Consider the following 10,957-nt stretch of genomic DNA (forward strand, 5'->3'; position numbering starts at 1 on the left):
GAGGGCGGTGTAGGGCGCAGAGAGATTGCAGAATTCAAAGGCAGGATCCAAGTCAGAGCCGGGGCTCGTGGGACTGCCGTCCATAGCCGCTGTCTAAGCAAACTGGCCCAGCTTTCTCCCTTGTGGGTCCGAGCACGAGCCCCCCCTGCTCACCCATGAGCTCGCACACGGGACCGCAGGCTACCTCCGGAGGCACAGCTCGGGCTCGGCCACACCTTGTCTGTACTGAAGGTTTCTCGAAGGCTAGAGGAATGGAGGAACTACACTCACACCCACAGTGGTTCCCACTGATGGCCTCAGCTGGGCTGTGGGTGCAGCGGGTGGGCTGGCAGGCGAGCCCAACTCACTCGACAGGCAGTATTTTCAGCTGTGGCAAAAATTCACGTGGCCTTTGTGCAAATAATTTTTGTCCTTTTTCTTTTTTTTTTTTAGAGCAGGGGAGAGTGAGCAGGGGTGGTGGGGGCGGGGATGGGGGGGCAGAGGGAGAGAGAGAATCTGAAGGAGGCACCATGCTGGTCTCAACCCACTACCCTGAGATCATGACCTGAGTCAATAATCAAGAGTCGGCCGCTTAACCGACGGAGCCACCCAGGCGCCCCAAATTTTTCACCTTTGGATAAACAGCCACAGCCTCCGCGCGGGCGTGCCCCGTGAGGGCTCTGCGTGCAGACCTCGCTGCGCTGGAGCCCAGAGCCTCGCTGCTTCTTTTCGGTGGAGGGAGTTGCCCTCCTTCTCCCACAGGTCGTCTCCCCGTGGCCACACCTGGCCCTGCCCCGGGCACTTGTCATCTCCCCAGGCCTGCCTGCAGCTGACTGGCCCCTGCAAGGTGTCCCCTGCAACCACGGGTAAGTTTCCTCCTCTACGACCGCAGATCAGGAGATGAGAGGGACGTGCGTCCCTTGTGGGTTAGGTCAGAGGTCAGGAAGTTGAGGTAAATCAGATCAGAGAGCTTTGATTCTCTGTGAAGCAGCAGGCCCGGCAAGGGTCAGGGTCAGGGTCAGGGTTGGGGAGAACGGGCTTCTGGTCTCAGCACCCAAGGGCCTAGCGGGCTCCACGGCTGCAAGGGAGAGGGGTGAGCGGTGGGAGCAGGAGGTTGGCATGGAGATCTCGCAGAGGTAGAAGCAAGAGCGCCTGGCAAGCGATGCAGTGCCCAGGACGAGGGGCACGGAGGATCCGAAGAGAGAATGATTTTTTGACTCTCAGGGCACTGGGATCGGCTCGGTCTGCTAGTTCCTGCAACGCCCGGACCCTGCTCGCTCTCGTGTTCTAGACTCTAACTCCCGGGTGGAGGCTCACAGAGCCTTAATCAGGTAGAAAATTAATGATGGTTACTTTATAGATTGTCCTCTTCTGACCACCTCTTGGCCTAAATGAAGAGGGAACACCTTATCCTCTCTCAGCCCATCCTCCCGGACGGTGAGCAGGGGTGTGTGTGTGTGTGTGTGTGTGTGTGTGTGTATGGGTTAGTGGTATTGGGGTATGCGTGTGCAGGTGTGTGCGTGCGTGTGTGATGGTGGTTGTGATGGTCTGGGTGGAGAATTTGTAATACCTACAAGACGGGGACTGCCCACGGATGACTAGGTTGTGTGTTACAGGAATAGATGGGAGGCCGGCGCCTGAGACAGGGCTTCAGCGACCTGCAGCTGACGGGGGCACTGCCGAAAGGTGGTCTGTCCGGTCCCAGCCGAGCAACAAGACCACTCATTTCCATTAATATGGGCCTGGAGGGGGCCATCACAGGTGGTCGTAGGACAGACATTGCTCCTTTATGCCAGGCAGGGTGTCCAGACAGTCGCCTTAGGCCAGTGCCACACAAGCCAGTGGCCTGAGTGTCCCCTGGGCTGCGCTCAGCACCCAGCTGCAGCACCTGGTTCCTGCTCCGCCCCAGTGTGGCTGGCAGTGAGGGTGGGGAGCTGGGCACGGGGGTGACCCAGCTGCCAGGGACCGCAAGGTGAAATGCAGCAACATGCAATTCAGTGAATACACATAATAAAGTTGGGGAAACTGCAGAAACCAAAAATCAGTTTTAGATTAAATGGACTTTCCTAATTTAAACATATGAGAGGGACACCTGGGTGACTTAGTCGTTGAGTGCTTGCCTTCGGCTTAGGTCGTGACCCCAGGGGTCTGGGGAGCCTGCTTCTCCCTCTGCCTGCCGCTCCCCCTGCTTGTGCTCACTCTCTCTCTCTGGCAAACAAATGAAATCTTTTAAAAAATATGAGAATTGAGTTAAACAAAACAATATTTCCTTTAAAGGTTTTTGAGGAATGTCAATACTATATGATGATGTCTCACACGGCTTGATCCAAGAGCAGGTCTCATCTTTTATTCGGAGTCCGTTTCAGTGGCGGGCGCGTGACCCATAGTAGCAGGGTTGGCCTCCTGGCCAGGCTGGCACCGCGCAGGGAAGCATGTGCTGTGAAGAGGGTTTGCTGGCGCTAAAGAGCCTCATTTAGGAGCCGAGAGGAACGTGACTCAGGTCTTGCTCCTCTTCATAAGGCAATTCATTGGAAATTAACCAATTTTTCTGCAAACCTTAGTGGATTACCTTGATTTGTCTGAAGAATCATTTACAAATGTCAACAGGCCTAAGAGCTACTTCTGTGCTCTGTGGAATCCAGCAGAAGGTATTAAAGCACAATGAGCAGACGCCAGAGCCTCGTTTTGCACATCAAAGGGCCGCCTGCGATGCGAGCTTTCATCCCCCTCACACCCCAGCAGCACCGTCCTCCTGCCAACCAGAATGTTAGCCTTGGGTAGATCCTCAGTCTTCCCTGGACGCCATTCCCGGTACAGAATTTGTAATACCGAGGGGCGCCTGGGTGGCTCAGTGGTTAAGTGTCTGCCTTTGGCTCAGGGTCCTGGGATCGAGCCCGACGATGTCGGGCTCGCTGCTCAGCGGGAAGCCTGCTTCTCCCTCTCCCACTCCCCCTGCTTGTGCTCCCTCTCTCGCTGTGTCTCTGTCAAATAAAAATCTTTAAAAAGAGGAATTTAGGGGCGCCTGGGTGGCACAGCGGTTAAGCGTCTGCCTTCGGCTCAGGGCGTGATCCCAGCGTTACGGGATCGAGTCCCACATCAGGCTCCTCCGCTGGGAGCCTGCTTCTTCCTCTCCCACTCCCCCTACTTGTGTTCCCTCTCTCGCTGGCTGTCTCTATCTCTGTCGAATAAATAAATAAAATCTTTAAAAAAAATAAAATAAAAATAAAAAGAGGAATTTAGAATACCTAAAAAACTGAGGGTTCTTTTTAGTTCTTTGATTTCTGTTCTTAGGGTGAAATAGAGATACGTGAGAGAGGTTCGGTTATTGGAGACGTCTGTCCCCGCTGAGCTCCTTCCAGTCACCGGGGATTCTCCTCCCGAGCTGACATGGCCAACAGTCCTCTGGGCCTTCATTTCTTCTATGAATATCTTCCTAGTTCGTGGGACGGAGAAGCGACACCTCAACGGGATCAAGCACAGGAGCTCTGGGTTCAGTTTCCCCACAGCTAAAAATAGAAGGCTGATCTCATCTCAAATTCCTTAACTTAAGTAGCTCTATAAAGATCCTTCTTCCAAATAAAATAACATTTACAAGTTCCAGGGATTAGGGCTTGACACCTTTGGGCGGCCGTATGTAACCTACTATGGTAGCGTACCTTGAATAATGGCAGATCTATTTTTGAGGTAGGAGATGAAGCTTATTCTCCAATTCTTTTTCCTCATCTATCAAATTGGGCCCTTCTCCACTTCTCCAAATGGTGACTGCTTCCAACGTGCTGATGGCATCCCTCTGTCACCCAGAGACCACAGGTAGTGACAAAACGTGGTTTACCAGTTGGCTGTGGGGGCAGGGGTAAGTAAGACAGGCCATGGCTGGAGGTGAAATATCTTCCTGGGGGAGATGCCGCTGGAAGAGGACGGAAGCATGAAGAGCACGGAAGTGACCCTGATTATGAGTGCGGGACCCAGGGCCATTCTTCTTAAACTCTCCTCTTCCTCTTCTTGGCAGCTGCCAGAAACCCACACTGACCTCTGTGTGAAGGAGAATGTCCTTAGCAAGTGCTTCTTGTTGTTGTTTTTATTTATTTTTAAGTAATCTCTCCACCCAACTGGAGCTCGAACTCACAACCCTGGGATCAAGAGTCGCCCGCTCCACCGACTGAACCAGCCAGGCGCCCCATCCCAACAAGTGCTTCTGGGAGATGACACCAGCTACTGTTCACTGAATTAATACGGCGACTTAGGATGTCAGGTGCAGTGCTTGAGGCTTTCACGTACATTCTGTACCCAGAAGAATCTGTGAACTAGGCGTCGTGTATACCCCTATTTCACACGTGAGGAAACAGATTCGGGGCCCCCGAGAAATTCAGTGGTGGAGCTAGAATTCTCACTGAGGCTCTGTCTGCCTCCAGTGCCCAGGCTGCCTGCCCATTTATCTCAGAGTCGTGTAAACCATTCTAGACTTTTGGTGGAATGTTTCTTTCCTTTACCACAGAGATTAATGGCATTTGCCTTTTCTACTTCCTGTTATCTTAGACCAAAAACTGACAACCAGGAATCAGCTGAGTCCTCCAGGAGGGGGTGACCGTGAAGCAGCAGATACGCACAGAAGACTTGGTAAGTATTCTAAATCCACGAGCTGTTTAGAAACAGCAGAAAAACTCCACAAGAGAGAGAGAAAAGTATCCCCTTCCCCCAGGTCGTGTTCAAGCAGAGGGAAATTCTGTCTCTCTCACCGAGCACGCACACATGCTCTCTCTGTAAAATAAATAAATCTTACAAAGAAAAAAAGAAAAGATGGACCTTGCCGAGCACCTGAGAGTTCACCTAGGGGAACCCCTGAGATAGCCTCCAGGCCCAGGTCGGATTCCTTCTCACATGCAGTCTAGCTGTCATACGGGTTAGGAACCCCGCGCCAGGGCGGGCTGCAGCTGTCCAGAAACGGGAGGCGTGGTCGGTCACCCGAACTCGTACTTCAGGAAACCTGGTGAGTTTGGTGTGCCAAAAAGACTCCAACACCGCGAGTGTACTTCAGGACACTGAACTGTACACATAAAAATAGTAAAATTTATGTGAAGTATATTTTACCACAATTTTTTAAATTGCCCCAGGGGCGCCTGGGTGGCTCAGTCGGTTAACCTTCTGCCTCCGACTCAGATCATGATCCCAGGTGCTTAGCTGACTGAGCCACCAGGTGCCCCTGATCTTTTTTTTTTTTTTTTTTACAAAAAAAGGGCTAACAGATGTTTGACTCATTCTGCAACAGTGGAGTCTACCTTTGGAGGAAATTTAGAGTATGTTAAAGACAGACGATGCTTTATGGTGCCTCAAAAGTATCAAAACTGGGACTTCCTCTTACAACAGATGAGATTAATCTGAAAGTGTCTATAAATGCTCTTTAAAAATGACGTGAGATGTGTCCGTTCTGTCTAGAAAGACACCACAGGACCTGTCTGGGGTCTCTCTAAGCCATGAATTGCTCCTGGTAGAACCTTCTATTGATATGAATGGTTAGTAACGTGTCCTGAGCACACACTCCCAGCAGCCTCTAGGCAAGCTCTTGGCCGCATGCTGGCTTGTAAGCCTCACAAAACTCTTACCAAGTAATTCCTGTTCACAGAAGTGACAACTGAGGCTTAGAGAAGGTGAGTCATTTGCCAAAGGGTCACTCACGGCAAGTCAAGGGACACAGCTAAGAATATCTGACTCTCGAACCCATTGTGTTGGCTCACTGCAGACACGGACCATCTCCGAACAACGAGTCTCCGTGGTGGTGAAGCTGCCCGTCAAAGAATCTGTCTAGGTTTCTGGTAAGATAGCATCTCGAGAACAGTCTGTGAAGTCAAGACAAGTAGGAAATGGCTTGACGGGCAATGGCCATGAGGTCAAGGATCTGATCGGATAAAAGTCTGTGTCAGTTCCAGGGTGCCTGGCTGGCTCGGTGGGTAGAGCATGTGACCCTTGATCTCAGGGTTGTGAGTTTGAGCCCCATGTTGGGTGTGGAGCCTACCTTTAAAAAAAAGGGTCTCAGTTCCACAAGGACTTGATCACATTTTGAGTTCATTATGCTATTCACTCAAAATAAATAACTCAGTAAATACACCGAGTCTCTGTTGCCTTTCCAGTCACAACTAAGTAACAAAGGAACAGCCCATGTTCAGGACACATCAATTTCATTCCTAATCCCGACTTTTCTTTGCTGCTCTCCACCACGACTCCTTGGCGTCAGAGGGAGCCCTTGTCAATGGGGGTCAGACCACAGACCATGGCCACCCTGCTGAAGCCCTCCTGTGGCTCAGGTTCACTCAGGGAACAGGTCAAACCCCCGACGGTGGCTGCCAGTGGGTACATGACACCCCCCCCCACGTCAGTCAGAGGAGACACACAGACCAAGAGCTTTCCTGCGATGGAGTGGCTTAGTGATCGCAGGGGGCTGGCTGGGCAAGTCTGAAATCCATACAGCAGGCCGTCAGGAAGGGCAGGCCAAACTCCGGTTCAAGCCAAAACCACTGCTCACAGGCGCAATTTCTTCTGGGAGAGGAGCTCTGCTCTGAGCCTTTCAATGGATTCATCAGTCCCACCCAGATTACCAAGGATGATCGCACTGAGAGCTCTGACCACAGGGACAAACTACACGTCGTGGCTACACCTCCATTAGTGCGACTGAATGTCTGGGGACTGTCATCTGGCCAGGCTGACACAGGAAGCCACCACATCCCCTAACCTCTTTAACCTTTCTCCTGCTTCAGCCCCTGCTCTTTGCTGACCTGCTATTTCTGGCCCCGTTTGAACAGAGGCTCCAGGACTGTTGGATTCCCTGCTGCCCCCGGCAGGTGCTCAGTAAATATTAACTGAACAATAATGAATGTGCAACCTTTCACGTGAGGCTTCAGCCTCTCTGAACATTCCCGCCCCTGGGGCTGGCAGCTCCCTCTCTGGTCAGGCCTTTACCTCCCGACAACCTGACCACAGGCCCAAACCAGTCCCTCAGCAGCTTCCCCTCCTGGCCGCTGACCCCGTCCCTTCCCTGGCCTAGCCCTTCCCCGTTTTCCACGCGCACCTGCCCGCCTCCGCTGCCTCCCAGCCCCCATGCTCTCCGAGTGTGTCGGCCAAACCAAGTGTGATTCTCCCCGCTTGTCCCTCCTGGGGTGGAAGGGGGCTCCCACTCCCACACTGCACCTGCACAGCCTCACACCCCAGTGGCTTTGCTGTCGGGCCCGTTGTATCTTGGTGCTCAGCGACAGCCAAGCACCCTCGTGTTTTTCACAGAATCGACTTGCTTATAAGCCTCCTTTGACTTCCTGCTACCCTGGGAGAAAGTGAGCCAGTCCTCAGCTTGCCATGAAAGGCCTTTCAAGATCTGACCCTAACCAGGGTCTCCCAGCATTCTCCTGGGGGCGCCCTCTCCTGGGCCACCTGCCCTCCTTCCCCCTACACGGCTGGCCCACAGACCCTCTCCAGCCAGCGATCAGCAAACCCCGCGCTTCTCCACCCTGCAACCTCATCTCCTGGGAGGGGACTCCGCGTTGGCCGGCAGAGCCATTCTTCCCGCTTTGGTGAGTTCACTTCAGTGGTTAGAGGACTGGAAAAACCTGCCATTCTCCCCAGCGGGCCCCGTCAGCCTCGACCAGCCTCTCTTCTCTGACCAGTGCCGGCACTGAAGCCAGCTTGTCTGGCCATAAGGTGACGGCCTTAGAGAGGGAGTACCAGTCGCTGGGGGTCAGGAAACCTCTACAAAGGGGTGCATGTTCTAACGTGCCAGCAGCAGGGAAAGGACTGGATTAACAGACCGGGAAAGCGAGCACACTGTGGCTTTCCAACTTCCACGGGGGCATCGAAATCACCCTCGGATGGGGGTGGGGGTGTGTAAGGAACCTGAGCATTACAGGCCCCGCCCCCAACGGCCTGATCCTACCTGAGCGGGATGGGGGGTGTCCTCAGACCCAGAAACCCGGCTGTGCCCTGCGGGGTCAGAGGCAGCTAGAGGCGCGAGTCCTGCACTGCCGGGACAGAGGTTGCTGGGGAGGGCCACACACCCCCACACACCGCCCCCACCCCCCACCCCATGGGTCTGGAGGCCGGTCTGGCAAGGGAGGGGCTGTCGCGGCTGTCCCTGCGCTCCCCTAGCGTGCAGTAGGTCTAATGGTCGCCGCCAAGCAGGGCTTGGGAGGCCCTCTCTGGGTCGGGCAGGACGCAGGTCCCCGTCACCGGCTCGGTACCCCTCTGATCAGCCCCTCCCAGGGCTTCCCAAGGCATCTTCCCTGCCTGCCAGCCCCCTCTTTCCCATAGCACGTGCTTCCTGTCTCACCAAACCAACCTGCCCGTGAACCTCGGGAGCACACCAAGTGCACTGTCCCCACTGGACATACATGACTTTGTCTACTCAACAATCCATGAAGTAGTTACTTTAAATTTTTAAATGTTTTAAAATGAGGACGCCTGGGTGGCTCAGTTGGTTAAGGGTCTGCCTCCAGCTCAGGTCGTGATCCAGGGGCCCTGGGATCCAGGCCCGTCAGGCTCCCTGCTCAGCGGGGAGCCTGCTTCTCCCTCTGCTTCTGCCTCTCTCTCTCTCTTCCTGTCTCTCATGAATACATAAAATCTTTGAAGAACAAACCTTTTTAATGACTATGCAGTGAGTTTTTCTTCTGTTTTCCAGTTCTATGAATTTTAGCACCTGTATAGGTTCATGGAACCCTACAGAGCGGCCACACGTTCCCAGGATGGCCGCACCATTTTACACTCCCAGCAGCAACAGTTCCTCAGATAGGACACCGGGGTGGTGAATTTTACGTGGCAATGTGCCTGGGCTAAGGGATGCCCAGAGAGCAGGTGAGACATTGTTTCTGGGTGTGTCTGTGAGGGTGGTTACGGAAGGATTGGCATTTGAATAGACTCAGTAAAGAAGATCTGCCCTCACCAACGTGAGCCGGCATCATCTCGACGGTTGAGGGCCTCAACGGAACAAAAAGGCAGAGAACAGGTGCATTCTCTCTCTCCCTCTCTCCCCTCACCCCCACCCAGCCTCTGCCCTCTGCCCTCTGCCATCAGGGCTGTCCTTGCTTCTCAGGCCTTTAGACTCCGGGAATTACACCAGCTCTTTGGACCCGGACTGAATTATACCGTGAGCTTTCCTGGTTCTAGAGCCTGCAAGTGGAACGTCAGGGCAGAGCTCGGCCTCCGCAACTGCCTGAGCCAATTCCCATGATAAATCTCCCCTTCTGTATCTCTCTGTACCCTCTTTCTGGAGAATCCTAACTAATACACCCAGAGCGTAAGGAACCGAAAGACAAGTGGACAAACTGGACATCACCAAAATAAAACATTTCCAGCTTCAAAGGACACCGTTAAGAGAGTAAAAGGAGAAGCTGTAGAATGGTAGAAAATTTTTGTAAATCAGGCATATTTGATAAGGCTTATACCTAGAACATAGCCTATAACTCAATAATAAAAAGCCAACCAACTGAAAGATAGGCCAAGGGTCTGAATAGACATTTCACCAAAATGAAATACACAAATGGGGCCACCTGGGTGGCTCAGTCGGTTAAGCATCTGCCTTTGGCTCAGGTCATGATCTCAGGGCCCTGGGATCAAGCCCCAAGTTGGGCTCCCCGCTAAGCAGGGAGTCTGCTTCTTCCTCTTCCTCTGCCCCTTACTCCCCCCGCTTGTGCTTTCTCTTTCAAATAAATAAATAAAATCCTTAGGGAAAAAAAGATATACAAATGGATGATAAGCAAGTGGAAAGAGGCTCACCATCATAGCCATCAGAGAAATGCAAACCAAACCACAATGAGACTTCGGACCCAGCAGAACTGCTATAATAAAAAGGATAGTGACAAGTGCCGTTGAGGATACAGAGAAATCAGAAGCCTGTGACTTCCTGCTGGTGAGCATGTAAATGGGACGACCACTTGGGAAGACTGGCATTCCCTCAAAAGGAAGCATTTGACCCAGAAATTCCTATCCTGAGTATATATACCCAAGAGAAATGAAAACATACGTCCAGAGAAAAAGTGGTACACAACGGTCACCGCACATTATTCCTAACAGCCCAAATGTGGCAACAACCCGAATGCCCCCCAACAGATGAAAGACTGAACAGACTGGGGAACGCATACAATGGAGCGCTATTCGGCTCTTAAAAAGGATGAAGCGCAGATTCAAGCGGCAACATACACGAACGAAGCCCGACGTCATCGTGAGAAGTGAAAGAAGCCGGACACAATAGGCCACATACTGTGCCGTGGCGATCCCATTCCCGTGAAATGTCCAGAATAGGCAAATCCAGAGACACAGACAGTAGACTGGTAGTTGCCAGGGGCTGAGGGAATTACGGGAGTGACTGCCAAAGGGTATGGGGTCTCTTTTTGGGGGTGACGAAAATGTTCTCAAAGTGATTATGGCGATGCTGCACGACTCTGAAGACTGAAACCCACCGAACTGTGTGCTTCAAATGGGTAAATTGTGTGGTGTATGGACTGTAATACAGTTGGTATTTAAAAACACATGCACAGGGGCACCTGGGTGGCTCAGCGGATTAAGCGGTTGCCTTCGGCTCAGGTCATGATCCCAGCGTCCTGGGATCGAGCCCCACATCAGGCTCCCTGCTCAGTAGGGAGCCTGCTTCTCCTTCTGCCTGCCATCCCCCCTGCTTGTGCTCTCTGTCAAATAAATAATAAATCTTTAAAAAATAATAATAATAAAAATAAATAAAAACACATGCACAAATAAACCCAAACAAACAAGCAATTAAGGGAGCATAAGGCATACAGAGCCTTTGTCAATAGGAGAACCTTGGTGGAGCAGTGAGGGATTCATGCTGAGGAGAACCCTGGACCCCGGATGTCCACACAGGCTGCTTTTTTTTTTTTTAAGATTTTATTTATTTATTTGAGAGAGTGCGCTCAATTGGGGGGAGTAAGGGGCAGAGGAAGAGGGGGAGGAGAGGGACAGAGGGAGAGAATCTCCAGCACACTCCACA

The sequence above is a fragment of the Ursus arctos genome, unplaced genomic scaffold (genome assembly GCF_023065955.2).
Source record: "Ursus arctos isolate Adak ecotype North America unplaced genomic scaffold, UrsArc2.0 scaffold_2, whole genome shotgun sequence".
Lineage (NCBI taxonomy): Eukaryota > Metazoa > Chordata > Mammalia > Carnivora > Ursidae > Ursus > Ursus arctos.